The 26214-nt window shown below is 37.9% G+C and overlaps 7 non-coding genes across 7 annotated transcripts; 2 read left to right on the forward strand and 5 right to left on the reverse strand.

Annotated features, from left to right (window-relative positions):
• Nucleotides 1–1860: 1860 nt before the first annotated feature.
• Nucleotides 1861–1942, forward strand: trnas-gcu. The gene has a single exon. It is a non-coding gene; the product is annotated as a tRNA-Ser (tRNA).
• A 1570-nt stretch (nt 1943–3512) lies between these two features.
• On the reverse strand, nt 3513–3594 carry trnas-gcu. The gene has a single exon. It is a non-coding gene; the product is annotated as a tRNA-Ser (tRNA).
• Nucleotides 3595–7133: 3539 nt separating this feature from the next.
• On the forward strand, nt 7134–7215 carry trnas-gcu. The gene has a single exon. It is a non-coding gene; the product is annotated as a tRNA-Ser (tRNA).
• Nucleotides 7216–24387: 17172 nt separating this feature from the next.
• trnas-acu lies at nt 24388–24469 on the reverse strand. Its single transcript has one exon. It is a non-coding gene; the product is annotated as a tRNA-Ser (tRNA).
• A 392-nt stretch (nt 24470–24861) lies between these two features.
• On the reverse strand, nt 24862–24943 carry trnas-gcu. The gene has a single exon. It is a non-coding gene; the product is annotated as a tRNA-Ser (tRNA).
• Nucleotides 24944–25534: 591 nt separating this feature from the next.
• On the reverse strand, nt 25535–25616 carry trnas-gcu. The gene has a single exon. It is a non-coding gene; the product is annotated as a tRNA-Ser (tRNA).
• A 288-nt stretch (nt 25617–25904) lies between these two features.
• On the reverse strand, nt 25905–25986 carry trnas-gcu. Its single transcript has one exon. It is a non-coding gene; the product is annotated as a tRNA-Ser (tRNA).
• Between the last annotated feature and the right edge of the window lie 228 nt (nt 25987–26214).

Raw genomic sequence — 26214 nt, forward strand, 5'->3', positions numbered from 1 at the left:
GAACGTGGAGCAGAGCACCGGCTTACATGTGTGGAGAGTGTGACGTCGAACGCAGCTTCTTGGAGCATCTGGAGAAAGTACGTCTATTACATCATACAGATAAGAAACAAAATCACACTACCTGGGTAGATGAACAAGTACATTAAAGGACTAATACACACACTTATTTCGGACAAACTGTGGACACTGACTTATCTGGACGGTTGACTTTATTTTTGGACTTATTGTACTTTCAATTAATTATATCCTCCATGAGCGAAACTATGTCTTCTGATCTAGCCTAAATTGAAAGTACATGACATTCACCACAGCTCATGTGCAATAGACATCCGTTACAAACACAATTGAGTTCATCAAAACTTTAAAAAAAAGTTTTTCCATGGTTTTCCTTCAGGGTTGACAAGGTGGCTGAGTGGTTGATCCAGATGTTTCCCTGCTCCAACACACCTGATGATCTGATGATCAAATGGTCAGCTCATCAGCAATCTCTGCAGATGCCTGATGAATATTGGATTTAATTGATATTTATAATGTTTTGGAGCAGGGAAACATGCAGGACAGTCATGGGTTCCCAACACCAGGATTGAGAAACCCTGATCTAACACATTCCTAACAGGTCCTAACACAATCCTAACAGGTCCTAACAAGTCCTAACAAAGTCCTTACAAGTCCTAACAAGGTCCTAACAAGTCCTAACAAGGTCCTAACAAAGTCCTAACAAAGTCCTAACAAGGTCCTAACAAAGTCCTAACACAATCCTAACAAAGTCCTAACAAGGTCCTAACAAAGTCCTAACACCTCCTCCAAACACAGAAAAGAAGTTCTTAACCAGAGGGGCAAAAGAGCCAATCAGATTCTGAGAAAACTGCATGGGTGGGATTGGGTGGCTACAGTGTTGTCAACTGCATTTGAAACTTTTGACACTCATTCATTCATTCTGAGGTGGTAAAACACCTTGTAAAAAATGTAAATAAATTATAGAACTTACAGTATTTGTTGTTAAAAAATGTGTTAAATCATTTATTTTAAGTGTTAATTCATTTGCAAAAAAAGTGCAAGCAGTTGCAAGTAAAAGAGAGGCAACACAGCAATCCTTTGGGTGGAAGATTCAAGGTACTTTTTTCTAGGATTCTTTTTTTTCCTTTTCCTTTTCTCTCTTCCCCTTTTCCCCTCTTTCTTTTTTTTCCCTTGGCCCCTGTAGCAGTCCCTTTTGCCCCATTCTTGTAACTCTCCACATTACATGTGACTGTATCTAAAATCAGCAATTTTAGTAGGCAAAAAAAGACAGAATCAACCAAATTATCCAAACATACAGCCAAGTGAAGACTGTATCAGTAACTCAGTAACTCTTAGCTAAACATACACTTCACTCAAGAAAAACAAGGTAAATCATGGAAACAGACAACCAACTGGTCGACATCACAACTCTGAAATGTAGGTTTGAAGCCCGTCCTTGTCATAACAGCAGAGTTTGGTCTCTCAGTATTTCCTTGGTCCTTGGGCAGCCACTGCTCCAACAAACCTGATTCAAACGTCCAGCTCATCATGAAGCTCTGCAAAACCCTGATAACGATCCGTTCATTTGGAGCTTGCAGGGCAGTGGGTGCCCAAGGACCAGGATTGGGATACGCTTCACTCTCACTCACTCGCTCATCTTCAACCACTATATTGTCCAAATGACAGTGGCGGGGGATGCTGGTGCCAATCCCAGCTGACATAGGGTGAAATTCGGGGTTACACCCTGGACAGGTGGACAGGTGGTCTAATCCGAACTGGTTGTAAATATTTTTCCTTTCAATGTTCATACATCACAATACAATTGTTTTTGCTATTTTTTCTTCAAAATGTAAGACAGGTGTGGACGAGGTGGCCGAGTGGTTAAGGCGATGGATTGCTAATCCATTGTGCTCTGCACGCGTGGGTTCGAATCCCATCCTCGTCGCACAGGAAAGTCTCACTTTTCTAACCCAAATTCACATGTTATGTGAAAAACAGTTGACTGTCAGTCAAATTAAGCGCACAGGTACAAATGTAACAAGGTGGCTGAGTGGTGAAGGTGATGTCCTTCTAGGCGTGGGTTTGAAACCTGTCTTTCATATGGTGAAAAAGAGTGGTGTGGTGTGTTAAGGACCTTACCTGTGACACAGTCGGGCACTTTCAACCTCACTACTCACTGAGTTTATTGAAGCAATCAGGTGCAACTCCTGAACTCTTAATTACATCATGGGAAGTCATGACCAGAGCATCCTGAACCCTGAGTCTTCAGAGAAAGGACAGACAAACTATCCGTTCTGAACGCAGCTTCTTCATAAACAGGCTCCAGCAGCAACTCTGACGGTGCTCAAACAATCTCAGAGAAAGAAGTGACAGAGTGAGAGACTGATGGAGAGTTTTGGACGAGGGGGGCAGGGGGGTGAAAACGAGAGGGGATGAGTGATGAAGTCTGAAGAGAGACTCAGCGAAGGAGTAAAAGATGAAGCTGAGAAGTCAGGAAAGTGAGGAAGAGGGATCGCAGCGCGAGGGCAGGACTGCATATCTGACAAGAGAAGATTCATGAGGGCTTCAATAAAAAGCTTCAGTGAACACAGCAGAAACAGAGTCTCACACACACACACACACAGTGGCATGAGTGGTTATGAACCATGTTTATTCAAACTCTGTCTGCTCATCACACAATACCATCATGCATTTCACTCGTACAGTCTTGCCCTGTCAGAATATAACAAGTGCTCCTGACCACACACACACACACACACAGAGGTTTGTGCCGCTATCCTTTCAAGGTCTTTGCATTGACTTCCATTCATTTGGACAGTCTAAACAAAGCTTTTAGCCCTGACTGTAACCACATGCGGTTAATGTCTAACCCTGACCTTCAGTCTTAACCCCTAATCCACAAAAATGGCACAGTGGCCCAGTGGTTAGCACTATTGCCTCACAGCGAGTGGGTCCTGTATTCCAACCTCCGGTCCTTTCTATGCTGAGTTTGCATGTTCTGTGTGTGTTTTCTCACAGTGCACTGATATCGGTACCCGTGCTCTGCTCAGTGGTTTCCTTGGAAGGTTCCGAGTACAGGACGGGTATGAGATTTCCACCCAAGGAATAAGTTACTTTAAACAAACCTTTTATTAGGGGGCTTAATTTTAAGTTAGTCCCCTAACTTGAAAGTAGGGGACTTATATAAATGGTTGCTCATTCTTAGTTACTGTTTTGAAAGTGAAAATATCATGATAGGTTATTTTTTATGATTTAATGTTTTACGTGATTTCTCAAAGCAATAAATTGAGCAGTTTTAAAGTTGGAAGATTGTTTAGGGTTAATGACCTTGCTATGGACTGGGCTAATAATAAGTTTATTATTAGATATTTTTAGGGTCTCCGTTTAAAACGGCCCGTTGCCAATTTTGCTGTGAAGTTATGTAATGTTCTTATCCATACTTTGTGAGAATATGACAGAGAGTTTGTTAGATATCATATTTTCCAAGTTGCACTACATGAAATCAACAATATTAACGACGAGGATGGGATTCGAACCCACGCGTGCAGAGCACAATGGATTAGCAGTCCATCGCCTTCACCACTCGGCCACCTCGTCCACATTTCCATGTGTTTTCAAGGGATAATTGACGATGTGCGGCTACACTGTAATAAATATTTCGGAAAAAAATCCTTGTGTCACAGCTATAAATTTAGCAGCTTCATCGCAACCTGGATTAAAAAAGAAAGACTGTCCTGCCACAAACTTGGCTGTAACTCTTGAGAGTTTCATAAACTCTACCTAATTCTGCAGGGCTTTATTCCACTGAGAGCATTTGTTTAACTGAGTTTGATTAAACCTTCATCCATGTACTTAATTTGCACAATAGACAGACAGACACAATAACCACCTCGTCAATGTCATAAAAGCTTTACAGCGTTCCTATTGAGGGCACTTCCCTACTCCCTAACCCTAAACATTACAACTATATGTATAAACCTAACCCTCACATAAACCCGATTCAGAACCCAAGGCCAAGTCTTAATCCTGACAAAGACACTTAAAAGTCCTGACGACCAACTAAGACCTGTCCTCAAATCTTACTTCTGTCATGTAGAGACACACAAGCTGCATTATGCCACTCCTTTATAGAATTAAACAAAATGTGGGACTTTTTATCCAACATATTCAAATGCTATGGTAAGAGAAGTTAGAGAAGTTTTTATTTGTCATTTTAGAGTGGATAAAAAAAATAGATACAAAACTTTTGTAGAAAACTGTGTGTGTGTGTTCCCTCAGTCCTACATTCACAAACCCCCTCCCCCCACCAATCCACACGTCTTTCTCATGCTTAGGTGCAATAGGAACGACACCTTTTAGGGTATTTCCAGACACTTACAGTTGTAGGGACTTGTCTGTTTCTCCTGCTTTGTGTCCTCTACTTCTCTCCTTCCCGGGTGAAACTTGTCTCTTTGTCATGCTTATGTCCCAAAATCCGGTGTGAGCCACACCCACCGGAGGAAGCAATGTAAGGTAACCTAACACAGCAGCTGATAGATGATAGATCAAGTGCGACTCGCAAGCTTGCAGTATCAACAGAAAACCTAATCTACCACGAAATATCTCCATTAACATGTATGATAATCCCAAACATCGCAGACAAACCATAAACTGAGGCTCCACAAACGGCTTCCTCTGCGTATGAAAAATGTATTCCAGGAGCTTGAAATCTTGGCTGGGAAAAAAAAGAAGAACATATTAACCTTGTTATTTTCCCCTCTACCAAATACATTTCAACTTTTATATAAACTCCCAGTTATTTGAACAGATTGGAAATGCTGCAGTTCTGTCATCCATGCAGTCTGTTGCAGTAATAGTCAACACATTAATTTGACCGAGTGTCTCATTGCTATGGATTTATTCACAGTACTGAGCGTGACTGAAAGGCGGTGTTTTGTTGGCCAAAAGTGGCTTTTGGTGTGTGTGTGAGTAGAGAAGAGGATAATGCAAATGTCTTTTAAATCTGCTATCATTTCCTGACACAGTGTTCCAAACACAATTAGGTAAGAGAGGTGATGTCAACTCACAACTCGTCTGTGTGTGTGTGTGTGCGCGTGTTCTTGTATCTTTGTGAAGACTCAAAAAATGTGTAAACCATAGAGAGTGAGGACATTTTGGACTTCTTTTTAGGATTAGGCTAAGTGTCCTCAGTAAGTTTTCTGCACAAGGATGTGTGTGTGTGTGTGTGTTGTCAGGTATTTTGTTCATGTTTTATGGTTAGGATGAAGTTAATGTCGTGTCCTTTGAAGTGATGGAAACCAGACTCTGTCTGTGTTGAATGTGTGTGTGTGTGTGTACATGGAAAATGTAAAAGGAAAGAAAAAAAAGGTGATTTCATTAAACATACATTTATCTTCAGAGTGAACGTACACATTGTGAAATTGCTATTTAAAACTAAATTAATTAGCATGACGATGTGGATAAATGATAAAAAGAAAAATGGCCACAGTGAAAACACACAGAGATCCACACAGTCGTTGCTAGGCTATACACACACACACACATGCATGTATCTCCCTTGCTGTTCTGACAGGACTGTCCATTGTGGGCCTTTGTTAGTTCTGGTTGGGCAACTGTATTTATATTGTGTGTGTGTTGCTTTCGTTGCACACTAAGGAATGGTAATTGTCTCCAGGGAATGTTTTCTCCGCTTGTCATAAGCTATACTCATTTACACTCAAAATATTGAGGCATGTGTGTGTGTGTGTGTGTGTGTGTGTGTGTGTGCGTGCATCCCTCTCTCTAGTTCTCTCTCTCTCACACACACACACACATAGATAGGTTGGTTTACAGTGAAAGACCAGTGTGTCTTGTGTGTTTGTCATAAGTTGTGCTCATTTACACTGGAAATATTAAACTGTGTCAGTGTGTGTGTGTGTGTGTGAGTGTATAGTGAAGCAGTGTGTGTGTGTCAAATGTTCATGCTTCAAGTAAATCAGTATTGTGTGCGTGTGTGTCACACTTATTTAGCCTTAGTAGAAGAAGAATAGGGAATTCCAACACTAAAACCCCCAATGCGCCATCAAAACTAAATGCCTAACCAAAACTCAATAACCCTTAAACAAGCCTTAACCCACAAAAAGCCCTTTAAAACTGTGAGGGTGAGGACCAGACAAATTGTCTAGTCTATTACAGACCTGTACGTACATACACCCACACACACGCACACACACACTCACACACGCCCTCTCATGTGCCGTTTTGTGAGCTCTGGCGATCGTCACAGTTATTACACAGATTGTTGTCTGCCTCGTTATATTTTCACTTTATGAGCTTTGAGCCTCACACAGTCCCTCAGTACTTAGCATAGACAGCAACTTACGCTGTGTGTGTGTGTGTGTCTTTATATCAGCAGAAAAGGCCACTGGGTCCCACACTACTTAACAAAACCAACAATTTAATAAACACAGCAGGTGAATGTGTGTGTGTGTTCTTTGGGACCTTTTCTGGCATACACACTAACCTTGTCAGGACCAGCAGTCCTCATTGAGACCAAAACCTGGTCCCAATGAGGCAGAACCTCATTTCTGAGGATTAGTGGTAGAGTTAAGTTTGAGGCTGTGTTGGTTAGGTTAAGGTCAGGGTTAGACACGTTTCTTACAGAGCGACAGTCAAGTAAAATGTAAAGAACATTAAACCCCAACCAACTTAGCAACAGATGGAACAGGGATGATACCGGTCAGTATCGGTATCGGTCTGATACTGGACAAAATCACTGGATCGGATATCGGATATAAATGTCAAATCCGATAAAATCCAAAACAATCCTGTACTGTACATCTCATGCTTCACTCTGCACAGGCTGTAAAAATAGCCGAGTCATGTCTGGGCTGTTTTTTTTCTCTACTTTCCTGGGAGAATAATATTTGTTACACAGTTGGAAAATTATGTCTTTAAAATGACTAGGCACAAATGTGTCGTTTACGGTGTCATACGCTCATAAATGGTCTGGTAGTGGACACATGAAAGTGTTATCGTCCTACCCTTGGATTGGAATGAAGCCGTCCATTTTACAGCTGTGAGAGACAAAAAAAACAAATGCAAACACGAACTGTTTGCTTTTCCAAAGTTCTCTGTAGATAACAGTAGCTTATAGGGACGAGGTGGCCGAGTGGTTAAGGCGATGGACTGCTAATCCATTGTGCTCTGCACGCGTGGGTTCGAATCCCATCCTCGTCGTGAAACTGTGATTTATTTATTTCAATTTGTGTAACGTGACGACCCACCTGAGAAATAATGGAACAATAACTCTAACCGGAACAATAACTCTAACCAGAACAAAGTCTCACATTTAGTCCTGGCAAATATGAAAAGACCTCCTCTGACTTCACATTACACAGTGGATCCAACCTGAATGGTTTGTTTATTCTACAACTATTTGTGTCTCATTGAGACACAAATGTTCTCCAGAGCAGAATGAGGGAAAAGTTCACCAGACACTCAGAAAATTACTGTCGAGTTAATTTTAACGCAGCTTTTTGTAACGACATTACCCACCAACTAACCTGCCAACCTTAATTCAATTAAATTGTATTTGTATATCGCCAAATGATAACATACATTATCTCAAAGCATTGCACACAGACAACATCATGGACTGCTAATCGTGCTAATCTTATGATATACAACAATGCGAGATCAATTCAATAATGAATATGTCATTATGTACGTACACAGCAAGTTTAGTAAAAGGCCCAAAGTATCTACCTTAACAATGACTAGATTAATATTAGGCATTAACTGGTGCAGATTAATGCTATCTCAACGATCTAATCTCAATCCCCCTGCTCCTTAGTCAAATACTCACACGTCACGATTGTTTGCAAGAATAAAAATGCTGATGCACACTTGTGTTTGCTTGTGGAGGGAAAAGCCACACGAGCAGAGGAACGTCCGCAATACAAAGCCCAGCTAGAGCTGCTGTAGCAAGACATAAGATTTAAGCATTAGCAAAAAAAGAAATTCATGCTGCATAAGTGTTAAAATGAGTGAGATCAGACGACCTCGGCCAAGGAGGCGGTCTCTAGGACAAATTGCATTCATGTATCTCAGGAATATGGGAACACTGCATCCTAAATCCACCTCCCAGTATGGTTTCTGTCATCAGAACAGGATCAGACCTGATCTTGACGTGATTGCATGTTAAAACCCCGGCTGACCGGGATCAATGAAAGCAAGACATACTGAGTGGACCTCTGTGATAGATGTCCATGAAGAGCAGTCAGTCAGGTGATGTATATTTTCGAAGAGGTAATTTATCAGGTGAACCCAGATTAAAGGCCTGACCGATCCCTAATGCACTTATCGATTTCATCCTGGGCCGTGAATGCATCATCACGGTCGTGAAGGAGGAGAAAATGGGTTTATTAAGGCTTTCATAGATGAATATAAAAGACATGTTCAGAGCTTGTGTCATTTTGTCTCCCACGTGCAAAGGCTGAAACTTTGCTCTTGAGTTTGGGTTACACCATAATTCTACCATCACTCTCAATATTCTCATTTCTTTTTTCATTTGAAGACTTACTTCCCAGACTGCACCAGGATTCTGGGATGTGCAGAACTGCCTTTATTATCACTGTATGTTAACACAACAATAAATTATAAAAAAGTGTAGTCCCCAATATGAGAGTAATCATAAAAAAAGAATTAATAATGTAATGATAATATAAATGTCCAATAAATCATTGCGTTTATACATAGAGGCTTTGGCCCAGAAGTGAGAGCTGGTTGGCAGTTTGAGCTCCTGCAGTCAATTTGCAGAATTGTTCTTGGGCAAGGCACTGAAGTGGTTAGATGTTCGAGAGAAGCAGCACAAACATCGATGCTTGTGATGAATGTAAAACTATATAAATGCATTAAGATGAGAAAAGAAGTTTGTTTTACAAAAGTAAAAAAAAAAGAAAGAAAGATATGGAATTAGCTCAATGATTTTAGATAAATAATTGAGTTAGTGTTTGCAGATTTTGTATAATATCTTATCAAGTTCTGGTCTCTATTTCTGCTTTTTTTCTTTTTAATTTTTCTGTTCATGTAGTTTGTTACCTTTTCTTGCTGAATTGCATTGTTTTTCTCCTTTTTTGTTTTTTCCATTTCTGTTGTTATGAAAAGACTATTTTCTCTTCTCAGTCCTGAATATTTTGCTAAAGTAACAATGTGGAATTTTGAAAATCACTAATTCACAAACCAACTTGGCCATAAAAACGGATTTGAAGTCTGCAAGTTATACATTTATTACTTTTATATGTATATTTCAATTTAGAGTGACACTGCAGAAATGGTGCTGCAGGAGCAAAAGCCCTACACCATTTTTATAAACAATTGGTGTCAGCTAATTGTTATTTAATTAACTGCCCGATCATTACTGTGTAATTTTTATTGCTATAAAATGTACAACCACAGTTTCTGTGCAATATCTTAAAAAAGCAAAATTTGTTTTGATAAATACTAAATAAAATAACTTAATAAGAACTTCAGCATAAGAACATTGATACGCAATTAAGAAATATAAATGCATACAATGTAAACGTCCCTGACTGCATCATTATTGTCTAAACATCTAGCAGGATTTTTATTTATATTTAATGCAGACAAAATGATGGAATATAAAAAATTATTTTATTTATTTATTGTTTTAAAGGCTATGCTGTAGAGTGAATATTTTATATATATATTCATATATATATAGATGTAGATATAGATATTAAAAAAGAGCAATTGTGTATCATGTATTTATCATTATAAAAAAGAAAGCCAGCCTACAGAAACATGTTTAGGCAGAAGAGTGTCCTAACTTCAACAGATCATCCCCGGGACACTGTCAAGTCAAACTGTTGTGATATTCAACGTAGTAATTTCCATTGGTTGATGGCGACCAATGAGAACGTTTGATTCTTCTTACAGAAAACCCAACTGTAAACCACGAGTCTTTGTGAGAAGAAGAAACCCCTGATGAGACGCTGCCGTGCCCTGCCAGGTTTTTAAAGAGAATTAAATTAGATTCCCCCTCCACCCTTAGGTCCGATATCATGTGTGTAATAATCATACGGCCATATTGGATTTCTGTGGTCTGCGACATAAAAGCGCAACGACTCGACCACATCTGATTTTTTGTGTGAAATCACGGGATAGCAAAGTAATGGAGCAGACAGTTTCTTCATTTCCGAGATGAGCTACTTCCATTTTTTTTGTCTGCTCAGAGAGTATTTGGCTTTTAAGAGTGTGTGTCGGTGCGAACAATAACCTAATGAGTTTAATAGGGCAGTTATATTTTTAATAAACACAGCAGGCAGCTGCAGTCTGCTGAGGCTCGTAGCTAAGTGGATAGAGAGATGGTCAATGAGTCACCGTGGTACACTTACTGCTGATTACAGAAACGCTGCACTTGTGTGTGCATATGTGTGTGTCAGTGCACATACAGGATGTGTGCATCTACTGCGTGTGCGGGTGTGTGTGTGTACTTACACAAAATACTTTTTATGGACACTTTTGAGTTACAGTTTTTCATTAGCACACAAATAATGGCGCGTCTACATGAGTGTGCAAATACACCTTCTCATCCAAATTTCTATGTCGTGCATTCAGACAGAGTACACGTGTGTGTGTGTGCTCATTTTTGTTACATCCTGAGGACTTTCTCTGATATAAATACTGACCTTGAGAGGGTTATTTTTTTTTGCCTGAAATGTAATATAAACGTATGTTTGTGTGAGTGAATAATGTATTTTTTTTTGGTTTCTGTATCCTTAGAATAAGCCTTTTTAAGTAGGAGCAGCTCTGTTCACATAAATCTGATGCACAAAACACTGAAGAAGGAAGAAATGATAGAGAATTCACATTTTTTCCGGTGTGTGAAGGCCACCATAGTTCTTTAATGTGCTCGGGAAAGGGAAGAATGTCGGAATCCTGTTTGATGTAATCTGCACTCTCACCATTAGGGGTTAGGGCCGTCACTTTGTATTGAAAGTATTTAAATGTAAATGTTCAAACCTGGACGAAGAGCTCAAAATATGCAGCCTGGAAGCACAACAGATAGTTTAAAGTAAGTACCAAATGGTTCCCGCAGAGGGCGCAGTGAAGGTAGCATGGAACAGAACACACAAGTTAAACTGTGCATGAGTGGACAATTAAAAAACAATGTTGTCATGTTTGTGTGTGTGGGTTGGCGGGGGAAGGGAATATCCAAACGTCTATGAAGGAAACAGTTATGGCTAGAGTTAGATATTAACTAGTTATGGTTATGGTTAGTGAAACAGTTTTGTTTCTGCTGTCAAAATGAATGGAAATCAGTGAAGTGTCCTCACAAGAATAGCAGTGCAAACCTGCATGTGTGTGTGCATGTCTGTGAGGTGAATGTGTTTTACACCTTTGTGGGGACATTTTGGCTCTTCCTCACATTTTAAGGGGCTTTTTATGGTTAGGACTTGATTTTAGGTAGAATTAGGTTTATGTCAGGGGTTAGGGATAATTGTAATGGTTCAGATTAGGGTAAGGAATGCATTATTATGCCAATGAGTGTCCTAATTCAGAACACTGTACAAGAATGTGTGTGTGTGTGCGTGTGTTGACTAAATCAAAGGCAGTCTTAGCAGTTTCTCCTCCTCAGCACCCATTCACTGTCCCACTGCTCCCCACACAATATTAAAAAACCGTCTCCTGCTCGAAGCTCACCGACTCGCCCTTCTTCACACATGTTTTTTTTTCCTTCTCCTCCCCGTCTGCGTGACGTCTTTATGTCTGTCAAACAATATCAGGCGGCGTCTCAGGTGTAACATATACGATCAAAGCGTTGAAGTTGGGGGAGTGTTTTTGCCTCTATTGTTTTCCAGCAGAGCACATTATGAAGACGGACCAGGGAGACATAAAGGAGAGTTGTTGTTTCTTTTCAGTGATCAATAAGTTTCCTTTCTTAATCAAGTTATATTAAAATCTCCAGAATTTAATATGGCGTGGATTCTAATTACCAAGTCACTCCGACCTGCTTCATAAAGTAAAACAGTTGCAGAAAATTGAACTAGTGTTCTCATTCTCATAATGTGCTCCAAATGTGTCCATATTTATATTTATATTCATATAGTACTGATGATGTATTATTTAATTATTGCAGCAGAGAGCTGGAAACAAACAAACTCATTTACATAAGTCACAAACTTTTTAACTGTAGATTGTTATATTGGACATATATATATGTGTGTATATATATATATACATATATATGTATATATATATAAATATATCTTTCGATGTTTCTAAAAATAAAATGAGTAAATACTATTTGTCATATATAATTTATACCACGTGTAAAGTAATCAACACAGTGTGTTATCTGAATATTTATTTCTTAAAATAACCATTTAGCTGAATATTTTATCATCATTGTTATCATTATTGAAAAATAAAGACATTTTCTTTCTTATATAACTGTAATTTTATATGCAGTAAACTACATTTTTTTTAAAAGATTGCAGGTGGAAATAGTATTTTTGTTTCTCATTTCTTTTATTAAGTAATTATCGTCAACTACTTTGAGCAAAATTGTTTTTTACAAAAGGTATAAATGTTCAATATATACACATATTTTTCACATTAGTTTCTATACAAATGCAGTTAAGATACACTTGCATTTGAATGTCTCCTAGTGTGTCAGTAATTAAATAACAAACATATATTTGTGCTGTGTATGATAGGTGAGTTAGAATGACACGTGACATTAACATTTTTCCTGACCTCATTTAAAGGAACATTATGTGATTAATTTCAAGCTCCATTTTTCATCAGCTCATCACTTCCTTTAATTTAATTAATGCTGATAACATCACAGTCCTCATTTGAATCATAATGAACTAATTTCTTCAAACTTTGCATTAGTGAGTCCTCATATTTCTTTGATAAAAATTAGATGTTTAATTACTTTCAAACTGAGATAAATATATTTTTTATTGTTGCATTTGAATAGAACTAATTTCAAACTAACTAAACTAACTCTCACCCCTCATTTTCATCACTGTTATTATTTGTATCTGTTTATTGTGTTATTATTTGTTTTTTAATATATATATGTATATATATATATATATATATATATATATATATGTATATTAATTAACAATTATTACTGTGTACACTTATTTTAATATTGTTGGGCAATACTTGTCATATTTTATTACTGTATATATTTGGTCTTCTACTTCTGTTTGTATGTCTTTTTCTTAATTATTAGCTTTACAGGGCTATTATTAATTTGGTGAATTATTATAATTTAATTCTACACACAGAGCTACTGTAACTCTTGAATTTCCTAATTGGAATCAATCAGTGATCGTTACCTGTATCTCTTTAAAGTCTAAAGTATTAAAAAATGTTAAAGTTTCCATTGTTTCCATACAATAACATAACATATGTAATCAATAAGAATTATTGATTGTTTACCAATTTTGTTTTGCACAATTTTGTCATTTCTGAGGTTTTTATTTGCTGTATTTGAATGGGAGCCTTGATTTTACTTTTGAAATGTGCCTTAAGAAAATGTATTACTGTTTTTAATGCTTTGTTATTATTATTATTATTGTTCTTGTTAAACTCAAACGTTGATTGAAACAGACACAAAACTCCAGTTGATGATGATGATGACGTTACATAAAGAATAATTTTTAATCAGACACAACAATCTGAACATCCTGCAGACATAATTATCACACTGTCTGTGTTAAAGTCTCTTGTCCTCACTAATCCCCAAAACAATCCACGGTCAGAGTCACCATCCTGCCGTTAACACAGCAAAGTCAGTAATGTTCACCGCACATTTACAAAATGAACTGATTCCATCAGCTTCAGTACAATAAAACCCTTCTGCAGCTCAGTGTGAGCGAGGAATGACAGGATGATTCTCATGTTCAGTTTTTGATAATTGTGTGTTTAAACTGAAGCCCTGCATTAGTATTTTATTTATTACTATTATTTTACTCGAACTTTCACTACATCGTGATTTTTACACTCAGTGTTCCAACTTACCCGCCCTTATTTCAGTGTTCATGGTCTAATGTGACCACTGAATTTTTATTGCTTTTAAATTAACACAAGAGGGTAATAAGGTTCATGTTGTGCATTTGAGCACAACATTAGAGAAACTTATGTAACTACCATATCATTTGTTAGTATCAAAGTTGTGTTAGTTGTTCCACACAACTAAGACACCTTAAAGTGGAACTAAACCACATTTTTTTAGGTGTAAACAAGTGAGTTATGTGCATCTAATAATGTTATTTGTTAATCCAGGTAAAGCCGGTTAATTCAAATGCAGCACATTACCAACTTCATAGTGGCTCAGCCTGTGGTTCCACCAGAATTAACTGAAGAAATAACTAGAGAAACACATTTCACTGTTCCTCAAAGATTACTACATTAATTCTTACAGTTTGAGGTGTTTTGTGGGTCGTATATGACATAATTCAAGTTCATATTATTTTAAAGATTATCCAATGTTGTTGCTAATATTGTGCACCATTTTGATTTTATATACACTTTAAGTTGCACCTGAGTCAAAACACGTTTAGGTGTACAAAGGACAGATGTGACCAAAATAATTTTAGTATTAGTTTTTTTTTTTTTACTTTTTGATGTTCGTATTAAATGTTATCATCTACTGCTCACTGTCCGGCCCTGCTAAGTTTCTTTGTCTGAAAAGTTTGTAATTGAATACTCCTGGTGTAAAGTCTTGAAATGACACATGTTGTGTTAAGTGTATCTGCTGCCCGCGCTGGTCAAACACCAGCTCCTGCGTACAATTTTTTTAACAAATATTTGTGTCCACTTTCTTTGTCCCAGACTCCTCCCCTTTTTTAAAAAGCCGGAGCTGTTGCTCTGTTACCTTTCTCCATCTGCCACCTTTTTTTTTTTGGGCATTTTTCAAAATCAGCCATTTGGCGAGAGAAGTACCAGGAGAGGGGATTTAGTTATACTTTAAATTTGGTACATGTGCGAGTAATAGTATAACCCCAGTCCAGAAAACCTGGTGTTAAAGCAGCCTATGCTAGATTATACCCCAGGTATATTATGGCCCACATTACATGTGATTTAGCAGACACCATAGTAAGACACCATAGTAAATACATTTTCCTGTTCCTCTTTTTAAATATTAGTGAGTGACTATGCTGTGTAAATACAATCCAAATCTCTTTACACAAGAGGGGTATACGCTGGCCCAGGTATAGTTTGGCCTAGGACAGTTTATTCTCCCGGGTATACTCTGGCCTGGGCCAAACTATACCCGGGTTTATTCTTGGCAGGAGTTAACTTGGTCTGTTACACATGTGTGGATGTTTGTACCCAGGTGAAACTGCTGAAAACGGCTTTTAAAACAACACAAATCTGGGAAATGGTATCGTGTGTTACAACTGCACTCGTGCATTGGTGAGTTTGGATTCGTGGTGATGTGGAATCGGTGAATGTTTTTCATCTGTTACATGCACCTATAGTCTTACCCATTGATGTGCAATGGTTATTTTGAGTCTTCTTAAAAGTGGTAAATAGGCAGTCGTATGTGTCCAACTGCTCTGTGTGCAGCATAAAAGCATCTATTACGAGGAATTAAGATGAAATGGAACTTTTGAATTTTCCTTTGAACGGTTGAGAATCTGCTGCCTCAGTCACAGACAAGAGGCTGTGGAATAACGTGTCAGTGCTTTATATTTCATTCTGAACAGCAACATCACCAAGGATAATACTGTAAATGTCTTTATTTCTTTAGACATCTTTGTTTTTTGGTCTCCCACTACTTCTTTCTGAATGTATACTGATATATATATGTGTATGTATATATATATATATATGTGTATGTATATATATATATATATATATATATGTATATATACATACATTTTTAACTTCGTAGACTAAAACAGGACCCTGCCTCATTTTACCCATAACTTGTATTATTGTGCATTTATTGCCTATTTGTAAGAGCTTGAGGATAAATAAAGTTTTCTGTCTTCTGTGCCCCTCAATGATAAACGTGTTGTATAAATTACTTTTATTCAACATTATTGGACAAGTGTCCAAATGGGATTAAGCATTTACTCAATTACTGTAGGTAAAATTCTCAAATAAAATATAATAATAATGATCATTTATTGCTTTAGATTAAAACAGAAACTCCATTGGAAATATTTAGTGGTTGAACTCTATTAACTTTGCCATTATTACCCTTTCACCAATTATAGTTCCTCTAATGAGAAAGTGCAATATGTGGTGGAATGTGAGTAAATCACGCTGGTAATCAAAGTCCTGAGATTAGATCTCACGTCTCAAACTTATTAAAAAGAAAACTTTCGCTTGTTGTTGAGGCGTTCACACTCTGACTTTCTGAAATTCAGAAGAAGAAGAAGAAGACGATGACGGCCAATGGGACATGTTTATTTTCATCAAATCAATCTGCGGAATTAGACTTTCTTACTTTTTACGACAGATTTATTTGATGATTCAAGGAGGAAATTATAACCATGCAAAACTGTGCAACTGACGATTATTTCCCACAGTTAATTCATCTCTTGAGATTCTTTTTCTTGATTTATTGAGTAATTCTTCGGTCAATAAAGTGTCAGGAAAAAGTAAAAAAAAAAAAATCAGTGTTTCCCAAACCTGGAAATGATGATGTTGTTTTTATCCACAAACCAAAATTATTATTATTATTATTATTATTACTACAGTTTGTTTGTTATATGTGATACGGAGCAAAGAAAACAAGAAAATATTCACAACTCAATTATTAAATTGTTTAATAAATAGATTGATTGACATAATAGACAAAAGTAGATATGAATGCTTTTATTATTAAAACCTTTTGAATGAATAACAACAATAAATGTGATGTTAATGTAACGTCTGCACACACACGCGCACACTGTAACAGTGTGTCTCATCTTTGGTTGAACAAGGGTTAAGAGAGAGAGAGAGAGAGAGAGAGAGAGAGAGCTGCCTTCATAATGACACGACCCTCCCTCCCTGTTTCCCTCCAGACAACAGTCAGATACCGACAGGCTCGCGCTCCCTCAGTAACACACACACACTTTTACTCAAACACACTCTCTCTCTCTCTCGCTCTCTCTCTCTCTCTCTCTCTCTCTCACACACACACCTGCTGGAGGAGAAGAACATCAGAGCGCAGCAGCTGTTGACGCGCACAGACGCGGAGAGAAGCAGTCGCCGCTTCCGTCGCCGCCGCCTCTGCCGCTCCAGGTAAGAGATGACCGGCGTCAGCGGGACGCTGCTGCTGCCGCTTCCTCTTCTTCTTCTGCCGCCGCTGCTCTTTCACACGTGCGCTGCTTTGTTTTGTTTGATGATGTGTGCGCGTGCGCGTGCGTGTGTGCGCAAAGTTGTCGAGTGACTGTGGACGCGGATGGACTGTGGGTTGGCGCACACCGGTTGGCTGATTAATCGCTGCAGGTCAGAGGTTAGAGTTCAGGTGCTGCACGTGCAGCAGCTCAGGTGGCGCAGGTGCAGGCACGCGGGAGAAAAACAACAAAAGTCAAAATAGAAGTGGAACTTTTTTTTTTAATGAAAGGACATTAATGAGTTTGAGTTTAAATTGAACAATAGGTGAATTAAAATAATCATAAATAATAATGCAGGCAAAAGCATATTAGATTAGATTAGATTAGATTAGACTTTATGGATCCCACACCAGGGGAATAAACTTGTTTTAGCAGCAAAAAGGCTTAAATATTATTAGAAAAAAACAATCACAATAGCAAATATGAATTTCAGGCAACAATAAAGACAAAAAAAGGCAATTTTAATAATCAACTAATTATTTTAATAAAAGCATGATTTTTAATTGACCTGACCAAACTGATGAATGGAGAAAATAATCAGCGAGTTGATAGGATGTGAGAAATAATCATTAGTTAGGGCTCAAAAAGAAACAGAATCACCAAATGTAACAAATGGATCATCAAAAAAAATAGATATAAAAAGACAAGGTGAGTTTTCATGGAGTCCAGAAGCTCTGGACCATGTGGACGTCAATTAAAGGTGAAGTGAGGATGAAGAGGGAGACAGATGCGTGGCTGGGTGTGAAGATCTGAGGAGGCCTTGAGAGTGAGGAGGAGGGTTTGTGATGTTTGACAGTGCAGATGTTGGAGGACGCGGGGTGCTAAAACGAGCAAAGAAACCAGAAAATATTCACCTTTAAGAAGTAGAAACTTTAATGGAGTCCTCGCTGAATAGTCGCTGCGGCCCAAAATGCTTTCATGACGTGTCGCTGCTATGACACGGTTTTCATTTCCCACGTTCCCACACGCCAAGCTTTGTTGTTGTTTTTAACACTGTCATAGTCTGTGATCATTAGAGTTAGGATTGGAATGATGGTCTTTGTAAGTTGTCAATGAGTCTAACTCAACGTGAAATACTCTGCTTTTTTTGTTGTTGTTTTTTAAACCGCATACATGTTTCTCATGTGTTCCAACACGACGACTTTGAAACAATTACACTCTATGGCCATCAAAGTGTTGCGCTGGTGGCCTAAGACTTTTGCACAGCACTGTGTATGAAACAAGTGTCGTAATAATATGTCTCTATAAGTTCAAAATGGCCACCCGTACTCTTGTGTGTGTGTGTGTGTGTGTTCCCGTAGCTCTCTGAAGCGTCACTTTGGCTCATTAGCACAAGTTTCTTCCAAAGATGCGTGAAGCCACATCGACCGTATACCGTACACAGTTTTCTTTTACGTGGTATATATATATGAAGGTGTCGCGCTAACGCAGTGTTTTCCAACGACACTGACATCATTAGAAGAGTCAGCGAGCAGATGTTTGGTCTTCATCGCGTCAGCTGTCATCACTGTCTTCATTCTGCTTTAATGGGTAAAAGTTATGGAGTTTCGAGTGAGAAAGTGGAAAATGAGGTTTGTGAGTGGACTCGCGTTCACGGACGGCTGATTTAAACGAGCGTTTCACACCAGTGAGGTTACTGTGTTCTGTTTTTGAGCAGCATATTTTTAAACATTTCAAACATTTAAAAGCTGGATTTGAGTTGAATTTTCCAGGCACGGAGCAAAGAATGAAAAAGTGAATTTTTATTAGGCCAAAATATGGAAAGAAAGTGTAAGAATCTTTAAAAATCAATGATATGAAGAAATGATGAACGTTTGCTGCAGCACATAAATAACAGATCGGATTAATGTAAAACAATAATGTTTTTAAAATATATTATTCAAACAAATAAAGGAAAACTAAGAGCACATCCTGTAAATACATGTAATCTTGTTTCTGAACATGAATCTGATATTTTCAGTTCATAATTGAGATTGTTTGATCTTTTGACTCCGTAGTTATATTTGGTGCAATCGTAACTTTGTTCGTTAACTTTGTTCAGTTATTTCTGGCAGATTATTATTTTAAGTAAATGGTTGTTTTGTTGTTTTTAATAATCAGCATCAGCAGATTATATTTGCCAAAGCAGTCAGTTATTATTGTTATTATTTCTTTTGTGTTTTTGGATCAACCGTTTCATTTTTGCAATATTCAAAATTTGACAAAGTGCAAATACGAAACGCAGATTGGACAGACGGGCCATTTGATTTGTGTTTGTAATTTATGACACATGCAGGAAATGATTAGTTCTGAACACAGATCTGGATACGGGTTGAAAAACAACATTTTTAACATTTTAACCTTAGAGTGAGTGTCAAATTCAAAATATGGAAATATTGGAAATATTAAATATAGTCAAATGCAAGTATTAGATCAAGAACAAAATTGTCTCAAATTGAGCTTCACATACAGTCAAATATGATATGTTTTTATCTAAGTGAGTGTTTCCTTCTTTTAGCAACTTCCTGTCTACAGTTTCTTCATAGGGATCAATCAGAATGTTGATAGGTGATCAGCCAAGTATGTTCTCATTCAAATTTGGTAAAAATCTACGCACTGATGACTATACCTTGCCCATTATCTCTTATAATGGACTAAATCAATCTACCAATGGCGGCAATTTAAACATAACATGGTGGAGATGTGAGTCAGTGAGTAAATATTATTGATAAAACAACTTTCACAGACATGGAGAATAAAAGCATAGCACAAGTCTAACGAAAAGGCCGTTTAAAAAGGAAATTCTTTAACTGCTTTTTGAATATCAACAGTAAATCATCCACAGCCTCGGTTCTTCTGCTTCAAACGAGCGATCACCTAACATCTGACCTGCTGACCTCACACTGACCTCAGACTCCGGGTCGTGGTGTGAAGCTGCCGCAGGTCAGAGACGTAAAGGAGGAGTTTGACCACGCAAGGCTCTAAAAGTTAGAGTCAAGACTTTTAAAATCTATTCTAAGATTTCACTGGTGTCCAGTGAACGGAGGCTCAGACAGGCGTGACCTGAAACCTTTTGTAAAGAACAATTATCCAGACGTCAGGATATAAAAGCGTGAATAATATCCTCTCTAATTCAACCTGAGACACAAGAGGGTTTCCATGTAGAGACGTGGCAGCGGCAAAGACGGAAGACACTAAAGGGCCGATGTGTTGTTGTATCAGAGGAATGACACGTGTTTCACGAGGTCAGCGAGTTTCTGCGTTAATCTCAGTTCTGTCATGTTACTGTTAAATGGGATTAGATCCAAATAATTACGCTCCATAATTGTCGCGGGTGAGTGTTATGACGATTGGAGACGCGTCAACAAGCACAACATGTTTTCTCTCATGCGAAGAGTCAGTAACACACACATTAGTTTCACCAAAATTCCACGGATGTCGTGTCGATGTGAACGCGCAACGTTTTGCTGAAGGGAACTCAAGCAAACACGCAGCGGCTCCGGCTTCGAGGAGGTTGGACGCGGCCGAATATCATTTTCATGAACACACGCAACACTGAATGATAAACAAGCAGCTCTAATTTTATAATACTGAAGCAAAAAAGAAAATGAATGAATAAAAGGAATCGTACCTCTGGAGAGGCACAGATGTTTTATGCAGTAATGTGTAGTATAATATATTATAATAAAATATAAATGGCTGCTTCTCTGCAGGTAAGACAGACGTTTGGAGATAAATATGGAAGTCAGGTCTTTTATTTACTTTTGATGTGTAATTATTATAATTTTCATGTTTCAAAAAACAAGCAAACATATTTGTGATAAATATTTTGGACTTTGACCGACGCTTGGCTTATTCGAGGTGATTTCTCTCAACGAGTTGACGTGGAATTGAGTAACAGATAATTATTAATGATCATAAACATCGGTATGTGTTATTATAGACGTATAAAGTTTAACGCAGCTTGAAGTTAATTTGTTAATCGAATGAATGAATGAATGAATGAATGGTGAGTTTGATCTCAGGCATCTTCACCAACATATTTTCATAGTGTTTTCAATTATTGAATTTTTGAATTGTTTTTAAGGAGTTCGATGTTTCTGTCGTCTCTGTAATTGTTTTTTTCTTGTCCTTTGTGTCTTAACGTCTACTTTGTGCTCTTTATTTTCACACCAGCTTGAGACATGTCCTCGTCCTCCTCACGGAATATGGCAGAGAGAGAGAGAGAATAAGTGTTAGACTGAGACTCACTCAGCTCCACACAGCTAAAGGAGGATTCTGTTTTTCACCACAGGTTCACTAACATGGAGGAAAGTTACGCCTCCATAATGATCATATACAACACATCACCACGACTGTATACGGTCCAGGTCTGTGTAGCTGAACAAAAAAAGGCCCTCATTGAGTAATGAAGAGTCAATGGACGAAAGATAGAGGTTAAGTTATGTAATTACAGACAGACAGACGGATAGAGCGATGAAAAAATATTAAAATGTATATAGAAATGCATACAAATGCCAAAAGATAAATTAAGAACTGACAGTGATTCTAAATGATCAACTGTTGTTTATAATGTGGATTGAAAAATATTTAAAAATAAACAATAATGACAAAAAATACATTTTGTTCACAGAAAAATGAAAAAAAAAAGAAAAATTTACAAAATGTGCAGTTTATACTTCACATAAATTACAAACACAAAATGCTGCAGCCAACCTCAGCCTCAGTTTTCATGTGCTGATCTTTTCTGGCCGAGTCTCTCGTGTGACGTTTCAAGCTGATCGGTCAATGTACGGCAAAGTTACAGGCCACTTCCTGTTTAGTGGTGAATGGCCAAAATTCTGATGGTTGCCGTGACCTTTTGATACCTTTTCATCTTTGGTGTGTGTCGTACAAATCACCATATTCTTTATGTCAGTACGATTAACGCACTCAGATGAGTTTGTTAATTTGAGAAACGTGCAAACCACCAAGATGGATGCCAAATTCAAAATGGCCAACTTCCTGTTGAGTTGAGACCATGGTCCTAATTTACTTTTTTGTTTGTCTTGGGCTTTGACATGTTTCCACCAAGTCTTGTGGAATTTGGTGTAACTTATTTTTAGCTTTGTCCTACCGGGTTCACCTTTAGAGGCGCTACTGAGCCATTTTGCACCACTTTTACATATTTCGCCAGTTCTTTCTGATTTGCTCGCCAATTTTCATCCATTTCATCCACCAACGTGCAGTGCCTCCAAAATTAGATCCTTGTGGAGAAGAAAAATAAATTACAGGAATTCCAATAGTTTGAATTATTTGTAATTTATCTCAAATCAAAGGCAGTAAAAACAGGAGAACTCATAGTTCAGTTCCAGATCATGGGAGTTTACAGTAAAACGCCTTCCTGGAGTTAGAAATCGGGTCATACGGGGAGAGACACACTGGAGTCAAATCTCTCATCAGGTCAAGAACTTTCTTTTTGATTCTCAGTTGATTGTTGTCGCTTCGCTGCATCCGTGCTTTTTCCCTGCCTGACAACAACAAAAACAACACAGAGCTGCTGAGGATGTTTCTACTGTGAAAAACAACAGAAAAGAACTGACGTGAGATTTGTTTAATGTGTACATTGGCCTTGGGAAGGATTATACGAGTGATCGCAGCCTGAATATGGACTGAAAACCTCCCGAGCAGCCTGATCAGCCAGGATTTGTTCACATGGTGATTACGTTCCCACATTAAGAAGTTCTGGGATTAGCAATAAAGTGTGTGTTTACAATGTCTTTGTTTCTCTGGGATTTTCAAAAGTTGGTCGTTCAGGAAACACTGCGGACCTTTACAGTAACATTCATTTAAGCTTTTTGTTTTTTCCCCCCCACCCCTCATTAAATCTGACTCTCTAATCAGTAATTCGGGCACTTTTTCAAATTTGTATTTTGAAGCTGTGATTCAGTCTAAAAAGGGAACTGTTAGTGCACGTAAAACCTGTTTTTATATATTTTAACAAATGTGATAAATAAGGCTTTGACTCTGCTACAAGAGAGAAAATCTTAAAAACTGCAAATTTAGTCCACACGAAGGATGATATGATACCAGTTTTTCATGTCTGATACTCAAGTATCTGTCTGGTACAGTCACTTTAGACCATTTAAAACAATGAGACATAATGTTAACAGACACATTTATTCACAAATATTCTTCTCCCATAAAGAAGAAGAAGTAAACAGCTGTAAATGTAATGGATTTTACATTTTTATCTGTGCGATGTCCGATCCAGTGATGTTACTGGTCCACACGTAGGCAGGTGTTTTGTTTTTTCATACACTCACAGACTGACCTTGGCCTCTGTTAAACCATAGACTTTACAACAAACAAATAAAATCGTCCGGTTGCAAACAACCTCCCACTGTGAAGCAAATGAAAAAATTAAGGTCTATGGGAAAAACTTAATTGTCAGGCTCTTGAATGCACTTAACAGGATTGAGATTAGAGGATGTAGCGTAACATAGCATTGCACTGGCTGAATTGATGGTGATGTCGGACGAAGGATGCACAAAACGATAAAAAAAAAATAAGATTAAATTTAAGTAAAAGTTTGATTGTGCTTATTTACCTTGATTGTTAATTCCATGATCTGGGAAATTGGAAAATTGTGCTTTATTCCAATCTGAATTAATGGGGGAAAGTTGGTTTGGGGTAAGGTCTTTAACTTTAAGGTAGATCTCTGAGAATTACTTTCATTTGATGAGTGTTCACCACTTAAAGTCCTCATAATTGTTGGCCTTTCAGAGTACTCCTTGATGTGTAAGACATACATAGTTAATTGGCGTGTTACAGAAGGTATAGCATCACATAAGCGACAAGGATGGGATTCACCTTAACCACCCGGTTCAATCGTTTTTCAAAGGGAGATTGTGGTTAAGTATCTCCAGCTAAACTACCAATGTGATACACTGTTTAGGGTAAGGTAACTCTCTGAGACATTGTCCAATCTGATAATCTGTCCATTATTTTCTAAGATTTGATGATTCTCATCTGTTGATCGTGAGACATATGAAATTCATTAAGTCAGTGACAAGGATGGGATTCGAACCCATGCGTGCGGAGCACAATGGATTAGTAGTCCATCACCTTAACCACTCGGTCACCTCGTCCATGTATATTAGATTTTTCAAGGGGATATTGTGGATTAATTGGGCAGCTTTAAAAGTGATAACTTGGTTGGGATAAGTGTCTGACGCATTGTCCAATCTGACAAAGTTTCGCTGATCGTATGTGATGTGTTGATTCTCGAGGGTGAACATATTGTGATAAACAGATTTTCTTTTTCACATTTGTTTTGTTTAAATGTTTGTCATCGATTAATCTTACAAAAGGCTGTGCTAACACTAGTTTGACTCTAACTCTCAGAGAATTTGGCCAGTGTGAAAGAGATTCTGTCAGTCTATTGGATGAGATGATTTTCTGGTGTATTTGTTATTCAGGGATTTCATTTTGAGACCTGAGATGTCAGTGTCCTCCATTTGCAAGAGAAGGCAAAGGTTATCGACGAGGATGGGATTTGAACCCATGCGTGCAGAGCACAATGGATTAGCAGTCCATCACCTTAACCACTCGGTCACCTCGTCCTTCTATAAGGAGAAGTTGTGGATAAACTGGCCAAATTTATTCCAATCTGTATTAAAAGTGCTAAATTGGTTAGGTTAACTGTTGGAGACGTTATCCAACATAAATAAAGTTTCCCTGATTTAATGGGATGCAATAATCCTCGGGTGTTTACGTCACTGACTGCTCTTATTCGGTCTTTTGATTGTTGCTTGAGCTGTAAAATGTTCAGAATAAATTTGTGAAACCTGAAAGGCATAAGTCAAAGTTCTACAACAAGATTGGGATTTGAACCCACGCGTGCAAAGAACAACAGATTGGCAGTCTATCACCTTAACCACTCAGTCTCCTTGTTCATGTGTAAGGAGAAATTGTGGATAAACTGGGAAGTTTTAGTCCACTCTGGATTAAAAGTGATAAATCGGTTGGGTTAACTGTTGGAATCATTGTCCAATTTGATTATGTTTCCATGATTTTATGGGATGTGTTGATTCTCGAGTGTGTATGTCATTGAATGCTCTTATTTCATCTTTTGATGATGATTGATTGTTCCTTGAGCTGTAAGATGTCAGAGTTAATTTGGGAAAACCTGAAAGGCATAACTCAACTTTAACCGACGAGGATGGGATTTGAACCCATGCGTGCAGAGCACAATGGATTAGCAGTCCATCACCTTAACCACTCGGTCACCTCGTCACTGCTTCTGTTGAATTTCAAGGGAAACTTGTGGAAAAGTGAACATATTGTGATAAACAGATTTTCTTTTTCACATTTGTTTTGATTAAATGTTTGTTATCCGTTAATCTTACAAAGGGCTGTGCTAAAAATGGCTTCACTCTAACTCTCAGAGAATTTGGCCAGTGTGAAAGAGATTCTGTCAGTATATTGGATGAGATTATTTTCTGGTGCATTTGTTATTCAGGGATTTCATTTTGAGACTTTAGATGTCAGTGTGCTCCTTTTGAAAGAGAAGGCAAAGGTTATCGACGAGGATGGGATTTGAACCCATGCATGCAGAGCACAATGGATTAGCAGTCCATCACCTTAACCACTCGGTCACCTCGTCCTTCTATTTTGGAGAAGTTGTGGATAAACTGGGCAAATTTATTCCAATCTGTATTAAAAGTGCTAAATTGGTTAGGTTAACTGTTGGAGACGTTATCCAACATAAATAAAGTTTCCCTGATTTAATGGGATGCAATAATCCTTGGGTGTTTACGTCATTGACTGCTCTTATTCGGTCTTTTGATTGTTGCTTGAGCTGTAAGACGTTCAGAATAAATTTGTGAAACCT

Source organism: Solea senegalensis, linkage group LG6, assembly GCF_019176455.1.
Source record: "Solea senegalensis isolate Sse05_10M linkage group LG6, IFAPA_SoseM_1, whole genome shotgun sequence".
Lineage (NCBI taxonomy): Eukaryota > Metazoa > Chordata > Actinopteri > Pleuronectiformes > Soleidae > Solea > Solea senegalensis.